We start from the raw sequence: 27,138 nt of genomic DNA on the forward strand, positions 1-27,138 counted from the left end.
GCACGCACGTCGCGAGGGAGCTTGGTCTGTTACCCGGGAAACCACTAGCGGTGACGTCACCTGATACCTATCAGGTGACGTCACCGCTAGTGGTTTCCCGGGTAATAGACCAAGCTCCCTCGCGACGCGCGTATCATGTGTATAGTCTCATCCATTGTACACAATTATTAGTATATTTCTATTCGATAATTGTCCAGCATCTTCATGTGTGGCAGGGATACGAATCATTGCTTCTTGTCCTCCAAACGCTCAACTGTACATAATCTGCAGGTTAAAACAAAGGAAACCATTTAGAAAATATAAATAGCACTCCACATATAACTTGCAGGTCAACATAGCAGGACTAGGGTAAAATCCAGAGGACATCAACCATCTAAGTACATATCCAAGGTCTGAACTCAACATTCAACCCTATCGGTTTTAAGGTATTTCCTTTCATAATCCAGAGGATTTCACTCTTTTTTAGCAGTAGGCCTCTATTCCCAACTCTTCATGACAATGGGACATGATCAATAAGCATCCATTTAATATCTCTCTCGCTATGGCCCATTTCTGTACAATGTTTAGATACCAGTAAATCCATTTGCTTTTTGCGGATGGCATAGTGGTGATAGTTAAAGCGTGTCTTAAAGTCCAATGTTGTTTCTCCTACATATAGTAGCGAACAGGGGCACCACAGCACATATATCACAAAGGATGAATCACATGTCAAATAGATTTTATATGTGACCTTAGTTGTTGGATATGTGAAGCTGCCTCCCTTTTGAATCTGTTTGCAGTTAATGCAGTTCAGGCATGGAAAACATCCCTTCTTAGGTGTTATTAAGAAGGTCTGTCCTACTTTTTTAATGGGGCCCACATCCGCATGGACTAATCTGTCCTTTAAATTCCTAGGTCGCCTGTAGGACATCAGGGGTGCACTTTTAAACTCCTCCACATCACCAAGACTATGTTTTAAAAGGGGCCAGTGTTTATTGATAATACTCCTAATCTGATAGCTATCCTCCATGTACGTAGTCACCAGAGCGATTCTATTGGTTCTATGTGCCTTATTTTTGTTGGTAGTCAGCAGTTGGTCCCTGCTCACTTCTTCCACTTTTTTCATCTGTGTATCAAGACTCCTTCCTGGGTACCCACGTTGTTTAAAGGCATCCCTCATGTTGGTCAAGGTTTGTTTCAAATGTACTGGGTTACTCACTATTCTCTTAGCCCTTAGGAATTGACTCATCGGTAGAGCTTTCACCATAGATCTCGGGTGTGCACTTGTATAGTGTACCAGTGTGTTCCTATCTGATGTGTATCTTACTTTCTACATCATCCTCATGGACAGTGATCAAAGTGTCAAGAAACACCATTTTGTCACTGGATTGAGTAATGGTGAACTTGACATCCCGATCAACTGAGTTCAAATATGTAAAAATCTCAGCCAACTGAATCTCTGTGCCCGTCCAAATGAAGAAGACGTTGTCTATGTATCTCCACCATCCCAGAACAAGGCTGAAGTGGTGGGACACATAGACGAACGCCTCCTCCAGGTAGGCCACAGTGATGTTGGCGTAAGTGGGCGCCACGTTAGACCCCATTGCAGTACCCCTCATTTGCAAGTAGAAGTTATCACCAAAAATAAAATAATTATTGGTCAATACGGCATGGAGTAATCCCAAGAGGAACTCCTGACATTCAGGTGTGTACTTAGAATTTTTTAGTGCATCCCTGGTGGCCTCCAGACCCAATTCATGTCTGATGTTGGTGTAGAGACTAACTGTATCCAAGGACACCAACAATGCGCCATTAGGTATAGTCACCTCTCTGATTTTCAATAGGAAATCTGAAGTATCCCTAATATAAGACTTGGCAGAGGTTGCATGTATGCGTAACACTTTGTCAAGAAAAATAGATATGATACTGAACAGGGAATCCCTAGCCGAGACAATTGGTCTCGGCGGGTATCTTAGGCAACAAATACAGAATACAGAATATATATATACGTCAGCCTCTTATCATTCAGGAGGACAGAGGTTAGCACACATTGCATCCAAAGAATGGCGAGCACTCATACATTTGGTCTCAGATTGAAGTATGCAGAAAATGTATTAATACCTACACATATCCCCATAAAATATCTAAAACAATAAAACAATCAAGATATACAGTAGCATATAATACATAAAATTTCAAATAATTCTAGTTGCACACCTGGACTTTGTATGCCACTTTTTTATGCAACCATTTCTACATGCAAAAAAGAGTCTCCTCTATACCTCTGTCCAAGGGTAGAAAAGTAAATGTCACTTCAGGTGCTAACGTTGCATTTATCACAGAACGGTAGTATATTCCTATGTTATCCGATAGATTCAAGTGGCACTGTGCCTAAAGTCTCTCTTTAAATATCCTTTAGTAATAAAGGTGAGAACTTTGTCGGTATTCCGCTTACCGTATTGTACCAGGTGTCTCCTGATCGTTTGGTGCGGAGCTCTGAGTATTTGCCGGCGTGCTCATTGCTCTCCTCATTATAGGGGCATGGTCCGACCAAGTAGCCAGCAGAATATCCGTTCTAAGCACCCCCTGCAAAATGTCCCTAGAAACCAGGAAGTAATAGATACGGGACTGTGTGTGATGTGCGAAAGAAATATGTGTATAATCTCTTTCTCCTCCATGCTGGTACCGCCAGATGTCATGCAAGGAGGTGTTTTTTAGAGCTTCTTTTAGGCCCTTCCGGCGGGATTTAGCATGGGTGAGACAGTCTATCCCCACATCAATTGGGACGTTAAAGTCCCCGCCCACTATGATAGTTTCTTTCGCCACCTTTAAGATTTTCTTATGCAATCTGTTGAAAAAGGAAACCTGCCTAACATTTGGTGCATAAACCGAAACTACTGTGCACATTTTACCTTCTAGGGAACATATCAAGATGACATACCTGCCTTCCCTGTCTGTGATGCATTGGTGTAATGTGAAAGCAACAGAGCCCCTTATACATATGAGGGTGCTAGCCTTACGCCTTTGGGAAGCAGGGGAGTGAAAAATATGCAGATATAAACGATGAGTGCATCTGTGCTGGTCTGCTCCCACCAAATGCGTCTCCTGTATTAAAGCCCATCACATTTGCTACTGAGCAGGTCCTGCCCCATCTGGGAGCACCGGAATGGGGAATTCAAGCCACGTACATTATTGGAGTAAAATTTCAACCCCGCCATAAGTTAATGTGTATCGTACTAGGTGTAGCCATGAGGGGCACTATGAGGCTGAGGTAGAGGCAGAGATAATAATATGTGGGCCACATATCAAAGCGCAAGCAAAATAGGACTACAAAAAACAACATAAAACTGATGATAATAGAAACAGAAAGAAAAAGGCAATTAGACATCACAGAACTGCAGTGAGCAGGATCCTAGAGTCTAAAAAGGGGTCTGCTTAGAGGGTGAGCACCACCCTAACACCGAAAGAGCAGACCTAGTGGGGGGGGATAGAGTTTTTACGTATCTCCCATCTTGCACGTCCAGAAGGATAAAGTAGGAGAGGGAGTCCGGGAAATCATGTTTGTTCCCATTCAGGCGCAATTCTTGACGGCTTGTTTCCATAGTACCCTATGGAATTGGCATTGTTCCCGACTGAAAGCAGTCCCATCTTGTGTAGAAGGGCAGATGCATCCTGTGGTGTGCTGCAAGCAATCATCTGACCCTTCACCGAGATCAGTAGCTTTACAGGAAAGCCCCAGCAATAACGGATGTTCTTGTCGCGAAGAGCTCGTGTAAGGTGCGCAAATTCCATCCTTTTTGCTAGTGTGGCTGTGGACAGATCCGTGAATACTTTAATGTCCTTAAAGGTTGCAGTTGGTGTCGGATTTTGCCGCAGGCTCCGAATAAAATGATCTTTGGCGTGATAAAAGTGAATTTGCGCTATGACATCACGCGGGAGAGAAGGATCTAGTCCCTTTGGCTTAGGGATACGGTACATCCTATCAATCAGTAGGTCACGCTCAGCTAACTCAGGCACGGCTTCTTTAAGCAAAGTTTGCAAATAAAACTCCAGCTCTGCGGTAGGCCTCCGGAGCTCCTCTGATATGCACATTATTGCGCCTGTGGCGATCTTCCAGATCTTGGATCTTATCTTTTATGGCCGCCACATCCTCCTCCAGCGCTTCAATCAGAGAATTGTGTGATACAGCATATTCAGCCATCTTGCTTTCCACGTGGGTGACTCTGTCTCCTACACCCTATATATCGCGCTGCAGATCTTTGATCATGCTGGAGATGTCAGCTTTCAGCGAGGATCTTAGGGAGTCCAGCAGTGTGCGCAGAGTCTCCTCTGTAATTGGGAGAGCCCCAGCTTCAGCAGAGAGGAGAAGCGGCGGGCCTCCACATGCTGCAGGGGAGGAGGTAGGAATCGCAGAGAGCCTGGGAGAGGAAGCGGGAGATCCCTCAGCTCTGTCACTGTAGTGACACTGCTTTTTTGCTTAAAATACCCTATATGTCAAACGCGTTTCCATGCAACTTGCTCCTCCTTCAGTGGCTGAAACATATATATCTTTCTTTCTTTCTAAGCTTAGTAAAATGTATGATCAAAAAAGCACAATGACAGCATTTTATAACATATAGTAGTTACCTTATGAATTGGTCTAACCACAATAAATGTTTTTCAGAGCAAAAATATTAACCTAGATGTCAAGCAACAGTAACAGACCTTTATAGAGAATCTATAGCAACACATTGTTTATTTGTTTTATTTAGAGCAACAGTAACTGCATGTTTTCTTTGTTCAGCTTTATATTGGTTGCCAGGTTTTTAGAACTACAAAGCCTTCTTCCATAGCTGAAAACATTTGATCTCTGTTTTAAAATCTTAGTTTTACTATGCCTTATCTTCCAAAGGAAGAGTATTTGATTTTAAAGTGAAATGTGAAGCCATAGTTAGGGGACCTGGCGGGGTGCAAATGAACCTTGATATTATGCTCCTATGACTCTTACCACGTTTATGTAATGCCAACTTTTGACTACATAATTATTCTTAGCCTCTACTCAGAGGTGTACATTGGGAAATGCCTGTGCACTGGAAACATTAGCCAACTGTATGTTTTAAAAAGTTTATTTTTTTAAGTACACCAATGTACACCAGGTCGACAGGTCAGTCACGCTCTATGGATATAATTGGTATAAATGCCAAGAGCATTTATTTACGAATATGCCAATTGCCAAATGTAGGGTTCAGAAGTGAAGAGAACAGAGCTACTCCTTTGAAATCCAGCAATACCATTAAGGGGAACCTGTCAACAGTCATGTACCTATGAAACTGGATATCCTGTTGCATGTGCGCTTGGTAGTTGAAGACATCTGTGTTTTTTCGGTGTTCATATCTTTCCTCATACATGCAAATGAACCTCTAGGAGCAACAGGGGCGTTGCCGTTACACCTAGAGACTCTGCTTTCTCTGCAACTGCCGCCGGCCTAATAAATATGCCCCTCAGTTTGAAAAATAAAAATAACATTAAAATAATCTGAGGGCATACTCATTTGCCTCATGTCCATATCTTGCTTTCACAACATGTTTATATAGGACCACATGTACTAATCACTGGCTATAGCGCACCTTCACTTTTTCATGCCACTGCCTTGGTTATTTCTCCTCTTCTATGCATTATGTACAAGGTAATCATTCCAATTTAAATACACGTAATGTTTTTTAATTGATTCAAGCGTGACATGTCTGAGCTTGGAAATTTGTCTCCAGTGGAATAAAAAGTAATTTGTGGTGATCAATATATATGGTGATCAATACCTGGAACAAATTTGTCAAGTCATCATTGTTTTTATGAATATACTATAGAAACATACAAAGCCAAAAGAGCATAAAATATTCCAATTAAGTTAGTAGCCCTAATATCTATAGACAAATAGAGTGATGATTAAATGATTTAAATCGAACACCTAGAATGTCGGCATTAAGGGTGCTTGGATAATTTAACTTAATGTTCGTCTGCACAGTGCTTCCAACCAAGTCTTGAAGGATGGGTTTTTAGAGGTTCCTTCACCAGTTGGGAATCTGGGAACCCCTTTTGTCCACTATTCACTAAATGCTAATCACATAATATAGCTATAGGTAAGTATAATAAAAGGAAATGGCCTTTACTGCCATAGCAACAAGTAGAAAGAACAGAAAGGCTTAGAGCACAAGTGCAAGGTGTAAAAGGAATGATTTAGAACAGATACATAATAATTACAGTTATATAATAGGTAATAAACACAGTATAAGAATATTACAGTGTAAGATTAATATTGTAGAAGTAACAAAAAAACTGTCAATCCCCCCTCCCCTTATACACACACACCATGTGCACATGTCCACAAACACCAGTAGCTGAGGGTAGTAATAGGGTCTTGACTTCTTTTTTTATTCAGTTCTTTGTCTCCTATACAGAATTTGGTAAAAAGTACACTAATGCATACTCAAACAAAAATTACTCTCTTGACAAATTATCTCCAAAGTGTCTATAGATGTATTTAAAGGTGTTATCCAATGTAAAAATATGCCCCTCTATGCCCAGGCCCCTCATATAGATTATACTTACCCCTCCCCCCAGAACCACTGTTGCTCCTGATCCCCACACGGCCGCCGCTGCAACCCCTCTGTCTAAGTTTACATTGTTTAATTATTAGATTGGAGAAGTAAATCTTCCCAGTGAATCCTGAGGCACTATAGTACATGTAGCACAATCATCAGCTAGCTATATACAGTAGAGAATTATTTTTGAAGAATTGCTTTTCCTGCCTGTTATCAAACAAAACATGCAGCATATAATTTTCCATGCTCTACTGAAAATGCTTTTCAGTAGAGCATGGAAAATTATATACTGCATGTTTTTTTTTTGATAACAGGCAGGAAAAGAAATTCTTCAAAAATAATTCTCTACTGTATATAGCTAGCTGATGATTGCTGCACATTCTACTTGGGTTATTGTGCATGCTAACGAATTTGTCCAGGCTTAAAATCTTCTAGCAAATTATAGTTAAATCATCATAGTTACTACTAGGAACTAAGGTACATTTTATGGAAATCATGTTGGTTTGTGCTTGTGTGCACAAGAGGGAAGATATTTTTTAAAATATAGAACTGAGCATGGGGCTATGATCTGAGCATGGGAGGTTCTGATTTGAGCATGAGGGGGTCCTGATCTGAGCAATGGGGATCTGATCTGAGTATGGGGGGTCAGATTTGAGCATGGGGAAGATCTTAGCATGGGGCAGATCTGAGCATGGGGGTCTTGTTTGAGCATGGGTTGGTCAGGTCTGAGCATGGGTTGGTCAGGTCTGAGCATGGGTTGGTCAGGTCTGAGCATGGGGGGTCAGATCTGAGAAGGGGAGAGATCTGAGCATGGGGGGAGATCTGAGCATTGGGGAGGGGAGATCTGAGTACTAAGGATCTGACACTGGGGGTCTGATTTGGAGGTCTGATGAGGTTTGGGGATCTTATTTTAGGTCAGATGAGGATTGGGGATCTGATTTAGGAGTCTGCTCTGAGGTCTGATGAAAAATATATTTTTTCTCTTATTTCTCTTTGTTAAAACCTAGGTGCATCTTGTAGGGTGAAAAATAGGGTAACACATGTGTAAATGTATAGCTTGTGGCTCCTGGCAGTAATACGTTTTTTTTTTGTTTGGCTCTTTGTGTCTGTAAGGTTGGCCACCCCTGGCCTATAGGGTCCACTTTCCAACCTTTTAACCCAATATTTTACTTTTTTTTTAAGTGAGTCTGCTTGCCTTACATCCAGAAAATATTGTTACGTGTATTTAGAAAGTAAATCCAGTGAGCTTAGTTACAGTCGGTCTTATGGGCATTCCCTCTTAGACAAGGGAGCTCCTCCATTTTTACTGTGATCTTCTGTAACATACAGTACAGACCAAAAGTTTGGACACACCTTCTCATTCAAAGAGTTTTCTTTATTTTCATGACTATGAAAATGGTAGATTCACACTGAAGGCATCAAAACTATGAATTAACACATGTGGAATTATATACATAACAAACAAGTGTGAAACAACTGAAAATATGTCATATTCTAGGTTCTTCAAAGTAGCCACCTTTTGCTCTGATTACTGCTTTGCACACTCTTGGCATTCTCTTGATGAGCTTCAAGAGGTAGTCCCCTGAAATGGTTTTCACTTCACATGTGTGCCCTTTCAGGTTTAATAAGTGGGATTTCTTGCCTTATAAATGGGGTTGGGACCATCAGTGGCGTTGAGGAGAAGTCAGGTGGATACACAGCTGATAGTCCTACTGAATAGACTGTTAGAATTTTTATTATGGCAAGAAAAAAGCAAAGACGAGTGGCCATCATTACTTTAAGAACTGAAGGTCAGTCAGTCAGCCGAAAAATTGGGAAAACTTTGAAAGTAAGGGCTATTTGACCATGAAGGAGAGTGATGGGGTGCTGCGCCAGATGACCTGGCCTCCACAGTCACCAGACCTGAACCCAATCGAGATGGTTTGGGGTGAGCTGGACCGCAGAGTGAAGGCAAAAGGGCCAACAAGTGCTAAGCATCTCTGGGAACTCCTTCAAGACTGTTGGAAGACCATTTCAGGGGACTACCTCTTGAAGCTCATCAAGAGAATGCCAAGAGTGTGCAAAGCAGTAATCAAAGCAAAAGTTGGCTACTTTGAAGAACCTATAATATGACATATTTTCAGTTATTTCACACTTGTTTGTTATGTATATAATTCCACATGTGTTAATTCATAGTTTTGATGCCTTCATAGTTATGAAAATAAAGAAAACTCTTTGAATGAGAAGGTGTGTCCAAACTTTTGGTCTGTACTGTATATCTTTCCTACTGGTGGATCTTTATTTCAATAAGGACCAGTCCTGACCTTTCTGTTTTATTTTGAATCTTTCTATTATATTGGTTTATTTTTATGTGAATTATATTGTACTTTAATAGGTATTTCCATGACTGACATTAATGGCATATTGACTGGCACAGTTCTAATGCAAGTGCTCAACTGTTTTGGCAGCTCCCAAGAAAATCAATAGAGAAACATAAAAATAAAAAATTTCAGCACTCCGAAAAAATGAAAATCTGTGATATCTTATATTTTTTCAAGGCAAAATAACATGTGCCATTTCAATCAGTAAATAACCTATATCAAACACTATTGTCAGTGGTAGAAGGAAAGAGATAATTAAGCCTTGAAGTGTGCTACTTCACTAGAAAAAAAAAAACACCCAACCAAGCACAGAGTGGCACAAAACCTACTGCAATTAATAGAGAAAACCATACCTATGCATGTCCACCTCTGTATTCATTCTCTGTCTGAACGTGATGGCAAAAAGCCCCCTAATCAGCAGGGTGGAAGTTGCATTACCATTGTTCACTGCATAGATGTGGTCCCAGAGGTGGGTACTAGTGTTGATCGAGCACCAAAGTGCTCGGGTGCTCTGGCCGAACACATCAGGATGCTCAGGTGCTCTACCGAACACCTGAGTATAATGGAGGTCAATGGGAGAACCCGAACATTAAACCAGGCACCCCCTGCTCTGAAGAGGGGAGGGTGCCTGGTTCATAGGAAAAGGTCATAAATTGATGGAAACACCACCGAAATGGTTCGGGAACAGCATGGGAGGATGTCTGGATGCATCTTGGACTCCCAGGTCGCTGCTGGGAACGATGTTGTCAGAGTTGTACACCACTTTTACAGACTGACACTAATACTCACGAAACCGAAGATAAAATCGATTCTAGATGAAAATTTTTTAGGAAACATCCTTTCCTGTATATTTACTTGTATATAAAGTGCAAATGCTGCCAAAAATAACAAGGAAGAGGCACTCCGATACAAGCTGTATATCACATAAAGGAGGACCTCATTCACATTGTGGTACAATTGTTCATGTACTGGGACTCCTACACTCATAAAGCCTATGCACTAAGTGAAAGGGCTGCCAAAAATTACAAGGAACCGCCACTCCAATACACCCTTTGTTACACATATAGGAGGGCATCATACACAGCCTTGAAAAATTATGATTGCCTGCTGGTGACCCTCAAAAACATTTGGAGCAAGGGCCTGCTGATCTGACCATCTAAAACATTATGGACGAGGGCCTGCTGCCGCTTTGGTGACTCTAGATAACCTGGGGCCGATCGCACGTCCCCGTGACGGCGACGATCCATTCGGATGTGTGCTGTATCAACTTTTGATGTTATTTTTAGCGCAAACCATGGTGACCACAGGTAACGGTGAATCAGCGTTCGATTCTAGAGAGGGAGCCTGAGAACCGGCTACGTCTACCACATCCAAGCACGGCAGCATGCGCAAATTACCTATTAGGTATACTTAGGTGAGGGCCTGCAGGTGAGCTGACCCTGTAAAATATTTTAGGTGCTGGCCTGCAGGTGAGCTGACCCTGTAAAAGATTATATGGAAGGGCCTGCAGGTGAGCTGACCCTGTAAAAGATTGTAGGTGAGGGCCTGCTGGTGAGCTGACCCTCTAAATAGTTGTAGGTGTGGGCCTGCAGGTGAGGTGACCCTCTAAAACATTATATGCGAGAGCCTGCAGATAAGCTGACCCTGTAAAATATTGTAGGTGAAGGCCTGCTGGTGAGCTGACCCTGTAAAACATTATATGCGAGGGCCTGCTGGTGAGCTGACCCTGTAAAAGTTTTGAGGTGCGGGCCTGCTGGTTAGTGTTGGGATCGAATATTTGAATAGCGAATATTATTTGCGAATATCGGCACTTCGAGAATTCGCGAATATTTATAATATTGTGATATATATTCGTAATTTTGAATATTCTAGATTTTATTTTTTCATCAGTAACCACCTTTCTTGCTTGTGGGCCAATGAGAAGGCTGCAATTTCTTTGTCTGAGCTTAGCAACATCCCTAGCAACCAATAGGAAAGTTGCCTACCCCTTACTATATAAGAACCTCCCCAGAAGCACTTGTATGCAGTATTTTGCAGATCTGAAAAAGACAGCAGTGCTATTGCTGTGCTCTCTGCTTTCCTGTGTCATTGCATTAGATAGTTAGTAAGTTAGTTAGTTAGTTAGTTAGTTAGCTTATATACAGTCCTGATCAAAAGTTTAAGACCACTTGAAAAATGGCAAAAAATCATATTTTACATTGTTGGATCTTAACAAGGTTCCAAGTAGAGCTTCAACATGCAACAAGAAGAAATGAGAGTGAGACAAAACATTTTATGAGCTTTCAATTAATTGAAAATAACGATTAAACTGAAACAGGCTGTTTTTCAGCTGATCAAAATTTTAAGACCACATGCCTTTAAAAGGCCAAATCTGTGCAAATATGTGGATTCATTGTCATTTTCTGTCAGAGACTAAAGGTGGTCAGTCAGGAGAGGCAATAGTGTCTCCCTGAATACTGCTCAAAATAACAACCAGAAAAAACTATGAGGGGCAATATACTCAATAAAACTTCACTTTTAATAACGTATAGGAGATAAAAGACGGCCCCCAACAGACATACAACGAGTAAGACCTGCCCACACTCAGCCTGGTGTGGTGAGTGGGCATAGACAATTACAGAACAAACAAGGATGTAGATGGTGGTGTTAGTGTATCTAACCAACTGGCCCTGCTGCCTCCCTGCTTGTCCTAGTCCGCCCTACAAAGTGTGTCCAAGGGAGTGTGGGCAGGTCTTACTCGTTGTATGTCTCAAGTTTTATTGAGTATACTACCCCTCATAGTTTTTTCTCATCTTCTGTCAGGTAGTCACACGTTGTGATGGCAAAGGCAAAAAAACGCTCCCTTTTTTAACGTGGTCGGGTTGTTGAACTACATAAGCAGGGTCTCTCACAGCGCGCCATCGCTGCTGAGGTGGGACGCAGTAAGACAGTCATTTGTAATTTCTTAAATGATCCTGAGGGTTATGGAACAAAAAAGTCAAGTGGAAGACCCAAAAAAATTTCATCAGCACTGAGCCGGAGGATCCAATTGGCTGTCCATCAAGACACTGGACGATCCTCGACCCAAATTAAGGCCCTTACTGGTGCTGACTGCAGCCCCATAACCATCAGACGGCATCTGAGACTGAAGGGCTTCAAAAACAAAAAACGTCTTCAAAGACCTCGTTTCCTTGAACGCCACAGAACTGCTCGTTTGGACTTTGCAAGAGAGCACTAAACATGGGACATTCAAAGGTGGAAGAAAGTTTTATTCTCTGATGCGAAAAAATGTAACCTTGATGGTCCTGATGGTTTCCAATGTTACTGGCATGACAAGCAGATCCCACCTGAGATGTTTTCTGCACGCCACAGTGGAGGGGGCGCCTTAATGGTCTAGGGTGCTTTTTCCTTCAGTGGAACAATGGAGCTTCAGGAAGTGTAGGGGCGTCAAACGGCCGCTGGCTATGTCCAGATGTTTCAGAGAGTGACTGAGGGCCCTCGTCTGTGTGGTAACGACTGGGTTTTTCAACAGGACAACGCTACAGTACACAATGCCCGCACAATGCCTTTCAGGTGAGCTGACCCTGCAAAAGATTGTAGGTGAAGGCCTGCTGGTGAGCTGACCCTGTAAAAAATTATATGCGTGAGCCTGCTGGTGAGCTGACCCTGTAGAACATTGTAGCTGAGGGTCTGCTGGTGAGCTGACCATATAAAACATTATATGCAAGGGCCTGCTGGTGAGATGACCCGCTAAAAAATTATATGCGAGGGCCTGCTGGTGTGCTGACCCCCCAAATTATTATATACGAGGGCCTGCAGCTGAGCCGACCCTGTAAAACATTATATGCAAAGGGCATATATGCGAGGGCATTATGTGCGACGAATAAGCATGTTAATATGATGGAAGAGGAGAAGCAGGATGAGAAAAGGAAGATTCAACCATATGCCCTTGTTTGTGGTGGAAGGGGTGCATGGGAATACAGTGTATTCAGTATATTATAAACAACACATTTAAAGTGCCTTTATGTTCAGCCGCTTTCCTCTGGTGGAGTCGAGAAGTCAAGGTCAATCCAGGCCTTGTTCATTTTTATAAGAGTCAACCTGTCAGCATTTTCAGTTGACAGGCGGATACGCTTATCTGGTATAATGCCACCAGCAGCACTAAATATCCGCTCATTCAAAACGTTGGCCACAGGGCAGGCCAGCACCTCCAAGGTGCAGAGCGCCAGGTCGTGCAACATGTCCAGCTCGTGCAACATGTCCAGTTTGGACACCCAGTAGTTGTAAGGCACTGAGGGATCATTGAGGACGCTGACACGGTCTGCTTTGTACTGCTTTACCATCTTCCAAAATGTTTCCCTACTTGTGACACTATGCAGTGCATTTGCAGCCTTTGCTGCATTTCTGACAGTCCAATACAACACAAATACAAGATTCAAATACTGCAATTATATACTGGGTTGAAAAAAACACCCATTTTTTGCAAGACCCTACATCTGGGGCCTTTGCTGCATTTGTCCCAGTGAAATACAAGCTTTAAATACTGCAATTATATACTTGGTTGAAAAAACACCCATTTTGGGCAAAATAATATATTTGCGGCCTTTGCTGTATTTCTGACAGTCCAATACAAGCGTTAGATACTCCTGTTGTATTCTGTTTTTAAAAAAAACACTCATTTTAGGCAAGATAATACATTTGTGGCCTTTGTTGCATTTGTGACAGTGAAATACAAGCTTTAAATACTGCAATTATATACTAGGTTGAAAAAAACAAATTTTTGGCAAAATAATACATTTGTGGCCTTTGTTGCATTTCTGACAGTACAATACAAGCGTTAGATACTGCTGTTATATTCTGGTTTTAAAAAAACACCCATTTTGTGCAAGACGCTACATTTGGGGCCAGTCAATACTGCAGTTACATTGTTGGTTGACATATTAACATTTTTTGTGACCGTGAAGTAATTATATAAAATTCACCTGTCACACTGTTCTGTGACTTCAAGAAATGTTTTATCTTTATAACACCGGCACTGCCTTACCCTCAGTGAACTTAATTGTTGACTATTGCACAAGCTGCAGTGGAGTAGACATCTCAAAAACAAAGAAAGGTCTCTGGCTCCTCCTGCTTCCTCTTCTGCTGCAGTCTGCAGTCTCGACCTCTTCATCCACCTCTGGAGTGACAGTTGCACCTGCCACCCCGCAAACAGAGGATCTGCCAGCAACGCCACCACCTGGGTCACCAAGCATCTCCACAATGTCCCATGGAAGCGTTCAACTCTCTAACTCCCAAACACTGGAGCGATAGAGGAAGTACCCCCCTACACACCCGCGATCCCTGGCCCTGAACGGCAGCATTTGAAAATTCCTGGCCTTTGAAAATTCCTGGCCTTTGAAATGCTGTCATTCTGTCTGGTGGACACAGACAGTTTTAGGAATCTGATGGCGGTGGCTGTCCCATAGTATGTTGTGCCCAGCCGCCGCTACTTTTCCAGGCGAGCCATCCCTTGCCTGCACAACCAAGTAGGGGACAAAATCAAGTGTGCACTGTGCAACGCCATCTGTGGCAAGGTCCACCTAACTACGGATACGTGGACCAGTAAGCACGGTCAGGAACATTATATCTCCTTAACAGCACACTGGGTAAATGCAGTGGTGGCTGGGCCTGAGGCGGAGAACAGTTTGGCGCATGTCCTTCCACCACTGAGGATTGCAGGGTGCTTCTCTTTGCCTCCAGTTGCTCCCTCCTCCTACTCTGCTTCCTCATCCTCTAGCGGCTCCTCATCCGGTCAGCGTAACACCTTCACCACCAACTACAGCACAGCCAGGGGTTAACGACAGCAGGCAGTTTTAAAACGTATCTGTTTGGGGACAAATCCCACACCGCGCAGGAGTTGTGGACAGGCCGTGAACAACAGACCGATGAGTCGTTGGTGCCAGTGAGCCTCAAGCCCAGCCTGGTGGTGTGCGATAACGGGCAAAATCTCGTAGCAGCTCTCGGACTAGCCGGTTTGACGCACATCCTTTGCCTGGCGCATGTGCTGAATTTGGTGGTGCAGAGGTCCTTTAATAATTACCCCAATATGTCAGAGCTGCTGCAGAAAGTGCGGGCCGTCTGTGCATGCTTTCGGCGTTCTCACCCTGCTGCTGCTCGCCTGTCAGCACTGCAGCGTCACTTCGCCCTTCACTCCTCCTATGCAACGTGCCCACAAGGTGGAACTCCACCTTGCACATGCTGACCAGACTGTGCGAGCAGCAGCAGGCGATAGTGGACTTTCAGCTGCAGCACGCATGGGTGAGTCGCTCTGCAGAACAGGCCCACTTCACCACCAATGAATGGGCCTCCATGCGAGACCTGTGTGCCTTGTTGCGCTGTTTCGCATACTCCACCAACATGGCCAGTGCCGATGACGCCATTCTCAGCGTTACTATCCCACTTCTATACCTCCTTGAAAAAACACTTCAGGCGATTATGGAAGAGGATGTGGCACAGGAGGAGGAGGAGTAGGAGGAGGAAGAGGGATCATTTCATAGGGTTTCAGGCCAGTCATTCACAAGTGGCTCCGAGGGTGGGTTCCTGCACCCACAAATGCCAGGTAAACAATTGTCCAGAAAGGGCACAGTTCTGGAGGATGATGAGGTGGAGGATGAGGAGGAGGAGATTGTTGAATGGATTAGGCAGTGGCTCAGGGACAGGCAACAGAGGGTTGTAGTCAATGGAGTATATTCAGACCAAGGTTTTGTTACCAGTGGGGTACCTCAGGGATCTGTTCTGGAACCCATATTGTTTACTATCTTTATCAGTGAAATTGCAGAAGGCCTCGATGGTAAAGTGTGTTTTTTTGCTGATGACACAAAGATTTGTAACAGGGTTGATGTTCCTGGAGGGATACACCAAATGGAAAAGGATTTAGGAAAACTAGAGGAATGGTCAAAAATCTGGCAATAATAAGTGCAAGATAATGCACCTGGGGACGTAAAAACCCAAGAGCAGAATATAAAATCAGTGATACAGTAGTAACCTAAGTATCTGAGGAAAGGGATTTAGGGGTCATTATTTCAGAAGACTTAAAGGTAGGCAGACAATGTCATAGAGCAGCAGGAAATGCTAGCAGAATGCTTGGGTGTATAGGGAGAGGCATTACCAGTAGAAAGAGGGAGGTGCACATGCCGCTCTACAGATCACCTAGTGAGACCTTATTTGGAGTATTGTGCTCAGTACTGGAGACCATATCTCCAGAAGGATATTGATACTTTGGAGAGAGTTCAGAGAAGAGCTACTAAACTGGTACTTGGATTGCAGGATAAAACTTACCAGGAAAGATTAAAGGACCTTAACATGTATAGCTTGGAAGAAAGACGAGACAGAGGGGATATGATAGAAACTTTTAAATACATAAAGGGAATCAACAAGGTAAAAGAGGAGAGAATATTTAAAAGAAGAAAAACTGCTACAAGAGGACATAGTTTTAAATTAGAGGGGCAAAAGTTTAAAAGTAATATCAGGAAGTATTACTTTACTGAGAGAGTAGTGGATGCATGGAATAGCCTTCCTGCAGAAGTGGTAGCTGCAAATACAGTGAAGGAGTTTAAGCATGCATGGGATAGGCATAAGGCCATCCTTCATATAAGATAGGGCCAGGGGCTATCCATAGTACTCAGTATATTGGGCAGACTAGATGGGCCAAATGGTTCTTATCTGCCGACACATTCTATGTTTCTATGTTTCTATGAGATGGAGGAGGAGGAACTGTGTTCACAGCAGGGTGGCACCCAAACCAGCTCATGGCCATCACTGGTGTGTGGCTGGGGGGATACAGAGGACACAGACAATACACCTCCCACAGAGGTCAGCTTGTCATTGCCTGTGGGCAGCCTGGCACACATGAGCGATTACATGCAGTGTCTCCACAACGAGTTACCCACATTCTAACTTGTGCTGATTACAGGGTGGCCACGCTGCTGGATCCCTGTTACAAGGACAACGTACCAACCTTAACCACCTCAGCCCCCCTAGCTTAAACACCCTTAATGACCAGACCACTTTTTACAATTTTGCACTACACTACTTTCACGGTTTATTGCTCGGTCATGCAACTTACCACCCAAATTAATTTTGCCTCCTTTTCTTCTCACTAATAGCGTTTTCATTTGGTGGTATTTCATTGCTGCTGACATTTTAACTTTTTTTGTTATTAATCGAAATTTACCAAAAATTTGGTAAAAAAATGACATTTTTCACTTTCAGTTGTAATTTTTTTTTTAAAAACTACATTTCTATATAAATTTTTCTCTAAATTTATTCTTCTACATGTCTTTGATAAAAAAAAAATGTTTGGGTAAAAAAAAAATGGTTTGAGTAAAAGTTGTACCTGAGTGGGACTAATAGTTACAGAAGCCTCACTGATATTTCAAAATTCAAAGTTGCCAGAGGCCCACCAGAGAAGGTGTGGGGAAATATCCTTATTAAAATATAACCTTTATAAGATATGCAATAAAATATACACCAGAGGATGCATCAACAATGCAAACATATAAACAAGTGAGGGGTTCTGTGATAGATACCCCACTGCTGGTAGAGCAAGGGTAAGTAAAGAAACTGCTGCGCCTGTGTGGACGCAGACAGTCTTACCTGACCAACCAGGTGACTAGGATCAGTGTGGCAATGATAGATGCCTAGGTCGGACGGAGTCTAAAGCAGACGTGCAGTCACGGGAGTGGTGATGCTGTGCCCTATCTTACCCTAGAAACTTGGGGGAAGGGGGCTGCTCCCATACTGCCTGTCTACACAGAGCACTCGCCCTGGAAAGGGCGACCCCGTCAGGATACCTGTCCCTAGTTATGGACCTGATCACTAGTCTATTAAACATGCAGTTACTACAGACCTCCCGACGTGGCACGTTTCTGTCGTGTCGACTCCTCAGGGGAAATCAGTACATGTAGAAAAAGACAATATGCACCATATGTAACCGCAGGTAACAGGTAGACAAACACTGCAGTCATATAGTTACAAAAAGACAGGCTCAAAGGATTGAAATAAGAGCCTAAAAGCTGACATCCGTGGTGCAGGATTGCCTTGCTGCAGAGGGATAGATGTTCCTCTGCTCGTTGGTGTGTGAGGATATGGTGGTCCTCGCTAAAGGTAATGTCCCTATAGTTCAGGGGGTTCCTCAACCAATACCAGCCACACTGACACATACCTTCATGGAGTTTAAATAAAGCCCAAACGCGCCTCTTCCTAGGAGACCGCCCTGCAAGCATCAGCGTCGGCGTCTGACGTCACGCGCATGCGCCGCACAGCAACGCATCAGACGCCGCCGCCAATACCACATGATAGCGGCGGCCAATCATATGGGGAGGCGGAGGGTATAGTCGGTTACCTTGGAGACTATGTCAACAGGAAGGAAACCGCATAGTACGTCTCATGATAGAGGCGTCTATAGTGACGCTATGACACAAAATGGTAGCAAGATTAGACTGACATTTCTTGCAGGAGTACAGGGACAAAGACAAGTCACAGAGAATAATAAACATGATGCCGGGTGGAAATGGGATATTGGGATTGTGGGATATCTCATGCAGGCTCCTCCCATCACTTCGAATGGGATGACGCCGTTTACATGAGAAGTACCTATATGTTTTAACAAGGCCCATCCCCGCAATTTATATGAAGCACCCATAGTCCAGCCCAGAGGTGCAGATGTTTTGAGGCAGAAGATCCATCGGGATTCATGTTGAAGGAGACATTTGACCCAATCACCCCCTCTCATGGGAGGCTTAACGAGATCAATACCCAAGAATTTCAAGGAGGCTTTGCCATTATGGGCAGTGTGTACGTGTTTCGATATTGGGGTATCCCGTTTGTGCGAGATGTCCCCCAGATGTTCCCCTATCCGCCTCCTGAATTCTCATATCGTTCTGGCCTACATATTCAATCCCACATTCACACTGAATCCGGTATATGACCCCTCTGGATTTGCAGTTAATGAAAAGTGAGATTGAATATGTTTTACCTGTCATGTGGCTTACAAATGATTTTGTAGTTTGTATGCGTTGTAGGAAGGCGCAAGGGTCCGTCATTGACGGAAGGTACGTGTCACCGAGGTTCCTGGCCTCGGTGAGATAAGAACCGGTTATTTAATGTGTCAGCCGCAGCTAGTGCTTGCTGACACTGTTTATTCTTAGTGTGGCTGAAAAGCCGATCCGGGCCGGTTCTTATTGGGAGCAGCCAAAGAGCAGGGTGGGTGGCTGTTCCCCACGTCCAGGCCAGGTTTTGGGCTGGGGTTTAAAAACCCAGCCAGCAGCTCAGCTGGGTGTGGATTATCCTCCATGGCAGAGGAGCTGAGGAGTCTGTGGTTTGAGACACTGAGACATTTATTTGTGAGAGCCATAGGCTGGGAAACAGGCCTCTAAAGCCTGCTGCGGACGGTGGGTGAAAATCATCTGCTGACCAGGTGAAGTCTTTTTGCACTGTGAACTTTGTGTGGTGTGAACAGGCACCAAAAAATGAACACTTACTTTTGACTTGTTTTCTTTCTGTGTGAGAATAAACACTGAACTTTGATTTACAACCTTGTTTTTGCCTCTGTACTGCGTCCGCTTACCCTGCCTACCAGAGCGAATCCCCACAATTGGTGGCTTGGAGCGGGCAAGCGCAGTGAGGCTGGCGTGAACGCCGAAATTTTTTTTTTTCTCTCACGGTTGTATGTCATTTATCAAACCGGCTAGATTCAAACCGGTGTCAAGAGACGAAATGGAGGCTGTTATGAAGGCCCTCGTGGAGGCTAACCTGCAACAACGTGAGGCTAATAAGCAGCAGCAGGAGACCAACCAGTTGCTGCTACAACATGTAATGGCGTTACAGTCAGCAGGAGCAACCCCAAGCGTACACGATGCCCGGAAAGCAGTACGTGCAGCGATCCCTAAAATGACCCCCGCAGACGACATCGAGACCTACCTGGCGATGTATGAAAAAGTGGCCACCAGGGAAAAGCTGCCCCAAGACCAGTGGGCTGAGATCGTCGCTCCTTTTCTGACATCAGAGTCCCAGCGGGTGTTTTTCGACTTGCCTGATGATCAAGCGGCCGACTACCCAAAGGTAAAGGGGGAGATTTTGGCAAGACTGGGGGTGAATGTGCTGGTCCGGGCCCAGCGGGTGCATCAGTGGGGGTTCAACCCGGCGGAGCCCGTGAGACCCCAGTATTATGACCTGCTTAACCTGTTACAAAAGTGGCTACAACCTGACGTGTTGAGCCCCACGGCTATGTTGGACCGGTTATTAGCAGACAGGTTCTGGAGGGCTCTGCCACCCCCTCTCCAGCAATGGATTGGCCAGGTCTCCCCAGGGAATGCGCTGGAGATGGTCGACCTGGTGGAGCGCTATGAGGCTACCCGGAACTTACAGGGGGGTTCTGTTGGGAGGGGGGCAGTCAGATCCCGTAACTCACCACCCCGGACCCAACAACCGGTGCCCATCAAACCTGCCCAGGATATAACCCCTGTGGACCCCGCTCCAATAATCTGCTGGCGGTGTCGAGAGCCAGGCCATGTTCGAGCGGACTGTCCACGTCAGGGGGAACCCATGGACACAAACTGTGGCTTCCGTCAGTCATTATATGCCAGGAAACTGTGTGCAGTGGGTGCTCCGGAGTCTCTGAACCACCTGTGCCAGGTTGAGGTGGGAGACACTCCAGCGGAGGCTCTGTTGGACTCAGGAAGTCTGGTGACCCTGGTTAGGGCTTCCCTAGTACGCTCCACTGAGTACACCGGCCGTAAGGTTGTAGTCATGTGTATCCATGGGGACTTAAAAGACTATCCTACTGCTATAGTGTCTCTGTCTACGGTTTCCGGCAGGTGGATCCACGAGGTGGCTGTTGCAACCCACCTCCACTATGAACTTATAGTAGGGAGAGACTTCCCGGGTTTCACGGCACTGTGGCCGGTTCCGAGAGTGACTGATACGCATGATACAGGTGTAACCCTAGCAGAATGGCCCGGCTCAGGGGGGAGACCAGAACCCTGGGAACCTGAGTCCGAAGGTCCCGCGGTAGGGGTGACCGCCACTTCGGTGGAAGAGGGGGAAACAACCCCGCTAAGTGTAATGGTGGGAGACATGGAGGACTCGCCACCGGGGCCTGAGCTGGCAGACCTCAATGTCTCAGGGGATAATTTTGGTACCGCACAACACCGGGATCCAACCTTATCCCGAGCCTGGGAAAATGTACTTATAATAGATGGTGAACCACAACAACCAGGGGCAGAATCAGTGTTTCCCCGTTTTGTGGTTCATCAGGATAGGTTGTATCGGGTAAATCAGCTGCGAGGTGAAACCGTTGAACAGTTGGTGGTGCCCCAGGCTTATCGCAAACTCGTGTTAGAGTTAGCCCACCAGCATGTTCTTGGGGGTCATCTGGGAATGCAGAAAACACAGGACCGGATACTACAACGGTTTTACTGGCCCAGTGTGTTTAAAGAGGTGGACGAGTTCTGTAAGTCTTGCCCGACCTGCCAGGCAACTAGCCCCCAGCACCTTTTCCGCAGTCCCTTGGTACCCCTCCCGATCATTGAGGTACCGTTTGAGCGAATCGCTATGGACCTAGTAGGTCCTGTACCAAAGTCCGCTAGGGGACACCAACACATCTTGGTTGTCCTTGATTACGCTACTCGGTACCCGGAGGCAGTGCCACTGCGACATACTTCAGCAAAACTTATAGCTAAAGAGCTAATGGAGATGTTCTCCCGAGTGGGGCTACCTAAAGAGGTCCTGACTGACCTAAATTACAAAGTACACCAGCCGGGGAGGCGAAAACCGGAGCAGGTTTACCATGTTAATTTGCTAAAACCTTGGAAGGATAGGGAAACCTGTACGGAAGACAGTCCGCGGCCGGGCTTTCTTGGACAAGAGATTCCGGCTCCTAGGTCTGATGCGAGGGAAGCAGTTGCCAACATAAAAATTGCTGACAGCCTCTCCTCTAAACAGGCTCAGGAAACCAGACCTCCCTGGACGCACTTCCGTAATCCAACATGACATTGTCACTGAGCCTCAGGCAAAAATCCGGTTAAAGCCATACCGAGTACCCGAGGCTCGGCGAAAAGCCATCTCGGAGGAAGTGCAACTCATGTTGCGGCTGGATGTCATTGAGGAGTCTAAAAGTGAGTGGGCTAGTCCTATAGTCTTAATTCCCAAGCCAGACGGGTCGTTACGATTTTGTAACGATTTTCGGAAATTAAACGAGATATCAAAGTTCGATGCATATCCAATGCCTCGGGTGGATAAACTAATTGAGAAATTAGGTCAAGCCAGGTATTTTTCTGTTCTGGACCTCACCAAAGGGTACTGACAGGTACCCTTGACGGAGGCTGCCAAAGAGAAAACTGCCTTCATTACACCAGAGGGGCTGTACCAGTATAAAGTGTTACCCTTTGGCCTGCATGGCGCCCCCGCCACTTTCCAACGTCTAATGGACATTGTACTTCGTCCACATCGGCGGTACGCCTCTGCTTACCTGGACGATATTATCATCCACAGTACAGACTGGGAAAGTCACCTGCCCAAAGTACAGGCCGTAGTAGACTCCCTTCGAAAGGCGGGGCTAACGGCTAACCCAAAGAAATGTGCGATAGGGTTAGAGGAGACTAAATACCTTGGGTATGTCATTGGGCGCGGAGTCATCAAACCCCAAGTGAGCAAGATAGAGGCGATACGGAATTGGCCCCGACCTGCCACCTCTAGACAAATAGTCGTTCCTGGGAATGGTGGGCTATTACATGAGGTTTGTCCTCCATTTTGCCACTTTAGCGGCTCCGTTGACAGGGCTCTTAAAGGGACGTAAGTCCGTGATAGTCCGCTGGAATGACCAGGCGGAAGAGGCTTTCTCCGCTTTGAAGTCGGCACTGTGTGGGTCCCCGGTTTTGGTGACGCCCGACTTCAAGAGGGAATTTGTGGTACAGACTGATGCCTCCGAAGTGGGCCTCGGTGCGGTACTGTCTCAGGAAGTCAACGGGGAGGAGCATCCCGTTGTCTTCCTCAGCCGTAAGCTCACTCCAGCGGAGACCCGGTACAGTATAGTGGAGAGAGAGTGCCTGGCCATCAAGTGGGCACTCGAGTCTCTCCGCTATTATCTGTTGGGGAGGAAATTCCGTCTGGTGACCGATCACTCCCCTCTCAAGTGGATGAGCCAGGCCAAAGAGAGGAATGCTCGGGTCACCAGGTGGTTCTTATCGCTGCAAAACTTTAAGTTCACAGTAGAACACAGGGCAGGCCGGTTACAGGGAAACGCGGATGCCCTGTCCCGAGTACACTGTCTGGCGTGTGTTCATCCCCTCAGGGTTGAACAAAGGGGGGATGTATGTAGGAAGGCGCAAGGGTCCGTCATTGACGGAAGGTACGTGTCACCGAGGTTCCTGGCCTCGGTGAGATAAGAACCGGTTATTTAATGTGTCAGCCGCAGCTAGTGCTTGCTGACACTGTTTATTCTTAGTGTGGCTGAAAAGCCGATCCGGGCCGGTTCTTATTGGGAGCAGCCAAAGAGCAGGGTGGGTGGCTGTTCCCCACGTCCAGGCCAGTTTTTGGGCTGGGGTTTAAAAACCCAGCCAGCAGCTCAGCTGGGTGTGGATTATCCTCCATGGCAGAGGAGCTGAGGAGTCTGTGGTTTGAGACACTGAGACATTTATTTGTGAGAGCCATAGGCTGGGAAACAGGCCTCTAAAGCCTGCTGCGGACGGTGGGTGAAAATCATCTGCTGACCAGGTGAAGTCTTTTTGCACTGTGAACTTTGTGTGGTGTGAACAGGCACCAAAAAATGAACACTTACTTTTGACTTGTTTTCTTTCTGTGTGAGAATAAACACTGAACTTTGATTTACAACCTTGTTTTTGCCTCTGTACTGCGTCCGCTTACCCTGCCTACCAGAGCGAATCCCCACAGCGTTTACACGCTATGCAATTGCCACATTTGTGACAGCCCACAATCTTAGATCGCAACCAGGTGGACTTTGTGCGATCAGGTGCGTAGTGACTATGCACGAGTTTATCACGCAGATTGGGTCCCCTTCGATAGGTGATTTGTGGTTGATCACCCAGCACATCTTTCAAATCGGGGTCCATTTTTAGGACCTCCCAGTGACGTTTTATGATGTGCCTAACTTGTTTGGACCCCCTATCAAAATTAGTGATAATTCTCAAGATCTTAGTTTGCGGGGTAGATGGTTGATTGGGAGTGAGTAATGAAGATCTTGATTGGGACAAGGCTGTCTGATATGCCGATCTCAAGACATAATCAGGGTAACCCCTGGACAGAAATCGCATCCTCAGATCAGCTGCCTGATTGATAAAATCACGCTTATCTGAGCAATTGGTCTGAGACGCAAGTATTGGCCCCTAGGAATTCCTCTCCTGAGTGGGAGAGGATGGTTACTCTCCCACCTCAGGAGGGAATTCGTGGAGCTGGCCTTCCTATAGATGGACGTGTCCAGTTCCCCCCTATCATTCCTGGAGATTTTTATATCGAGGAATGGCAGAGTCGTGGGATGCGACTCGCAGGTGAAACGCATACCTATCTGGTTCTGGATAAGGTGCTGGACGAAGGCTTCAAAGCTCCCTTGGTCTCCATTCCAGAGTATGAAGATGTCATCAATGTATTGCACCCACAAAGTAAATGTTATAGCGTTTACAAACTATGGTACAAAAATGTGAATTTCCGCTTTTTGAAGCAGCTCTGACTTTCTGAGCACCTGTCATGTTTCCTGAAGTTCTACAATGTCCAGACAGTAGAAAAACCCCACAAATGACCCCATTTCGGAAAGTAGACACCCTAAGGTATTCGCTGATGGGCATAGTGAGTTCATAGAACTTTTTATTTTTTGTCACAAGTTAGCGGAAAATGATGATTTTTTTTTTTTTTTTTTTTCTTACAAAGTCTCATATTCTACTAACTTGTGACAAAAAAATAAAAACTTCTATGAACTCACTATGCCCATCAGCGAATACCTTGGGGTGTCTTCTTTCCAAAATGGGGTCACTTGTGGGGTAGTTATACTGCCCTGGCATTCTATGGGCCCTAATGTGTGGTAAGTAGGTAAATGACCTGTGAAATCCGAAAGGTGCTCTTTGGAATGTGGGCCCCTTTGCCCACCTAGGCTGCAAAAAAGTGTCACACATGTGGTATCGCCGTATTCAGGAGAAGTTGGGCAATGTGTTTTGGGGTGTCTTTTTACATATACTCATGCTGGGTGAGAGAAATATCTCGGCAAAAGACAACTTTTCCCATTTTTTATACAAAGTTGGCATTTGACCAAGATATTTATCTCACCCAGCATGGGTATATGTAAAATGACACCCCAAAACACATTGCCCAACTTCTCCTGAGTACGGCGATACCAGATGTGTGACACTTTTTTGCAGCCTAGATGCGCAAAGGGGCCCACATTCCTTTTATGAGGGCATTTTTAGACATTTGGATCCCAGACTTCTTCTCACGCTTTAGGGCCCCTAGAATGCCAGGGCAGTATAAATACCCCACATGTGACCCCATTTTGGAAAGAAGACACCCCAAGGTATTCAATGAGGGGCATGGCGAGTTCATAGAAATTTTGTCATCATCATTGAGTAAACTTTGACCCTGTACCTCACAGTCAGCAGACACATTCCAGCCAATCAGCAGCAGACCCTCCCTCCCAGACCCTCCCACCTCCTGGACAGCATCCATTTTAGATTAATTCGGAATCTGCATTTTCAGTGAGAGGATGGACAGTGCTGCTGCTGCTGATTCAATATTGAAAGCGCTAGCTAGGGCAGTGTTCTGTGTCCACAGACTCATCTGCGGTAAGGACAGTGTCCTGACAGCACCCCAAAAAGCCCTTTTCAGGGCTGGTACATCAGTCTGCTTTTTTAAATTTATATATATATATATATATTGCAGTTGCCTGCCCGTGCGTGAGAGGCTGCAGGCTCAGTCACAGACAGTACTGTGTGCACACCATTCATACAGGGTCTGACAGAAAATACCTTGCAGATAAAAAAAATATATTACTGTATAGACTGTATTGTGGCCACTGGCTAGTGGCTAGGCCTCCACTTATACCGTTACAGGGTGTCACTCACTCACAAATACCTTGCAGATAAAAAAAAATTATATTTAATATTTTTCTGTGATATAATCACAGTTGCAAGCTACTGTGTGTCAGGCCCACACAGACTGTATTGTGGCCACTGGCTAGTGGCTAGGCCTCCACTTATACCGTTACAGGGTGTCACTCACTCACAAAAACCTCGCAGATAAAAAAAAATTCTATTTAATATTTTTCTGTGATCTAATCACATTTGCAAGCCCGTGTGTGTCAGGCCCACACAGACTGTATTGTGGCCACTGGCTAGTGGCTAGGCCTCCACTTATACCGTTACAGGGTGTTACTCACTCACAAATACCTCGCAGATAAATAAAAATTCTATTTAATATTTTTCTGTGATATAATCAGAGTTGCAAGCCAGCGTGTGTCAGGCCCACACAGACTGTATTGTGGCCACTGGCCAGTGGCCTAGCCTCCACTTATACCGTTACAGGGTGTCACTCACTCACAATTACCTCGCAGATAAAAAAAAATTCTATTTAATATTTTTCTGTGATATAATCACATTTGCAAGCCCGTGTGTGTCAGGCCCACACAGACTGTATTGTGGCCACTGGCTAGTGGCTAGGCCTCAATTTATACCGTTACAGGGTGTCACTCACTCACAAATACCTCGCAGATAAATAAAAATTATATTTAATATTTTTCTGTGATATAATCACAGTTGCAAGCCCGTGTGTGTCAGGCCCACACAGACTGTATTGTGGCCACTGGCTAGTGGCTAGTGGCTAGGCCTCAATTTATACCATTACAGGGTGTCACTCACTCACAAATACCTCGCAGATAAAAAAAAATCTATAATATTTTTCTGTGATATAATCACATTTGCAAGCCCTTGTGTGTCAGGCCCACACAGACTGTATTGTGGCCACTGGCTAGTGGCTAGGCCTCCACTTATACCGTTACAGGGTGTTACTCACTCACAAATACCTCGCAGATAAATAAAAATTCTATTTAATATTTTTCTGTGATATAATCACAGTTGTAAGCCACTGTGTGTCAGGCCCACACAGACTGTACTGTGCCCACTGCCCAGCACTTATATAGGGTGGCACGGTACCTTGCACGCATAGTAACACTTATCTAATAAAAAATGACAGGCAGAGGCAGGCCA

Source organism: Bufo bufo, chromosome 4, assembly GCF_905171765.1.
Source record: "Bufo bufo chromosome 4, aBufBuf1.1, whole genome shotgun sequence".
Taxonomy (NCBI): Eukaryota; Metazoa; Chordata; class Amphibia; order Anura; family Bufonidae; genus Bufo; species Bufo bufo.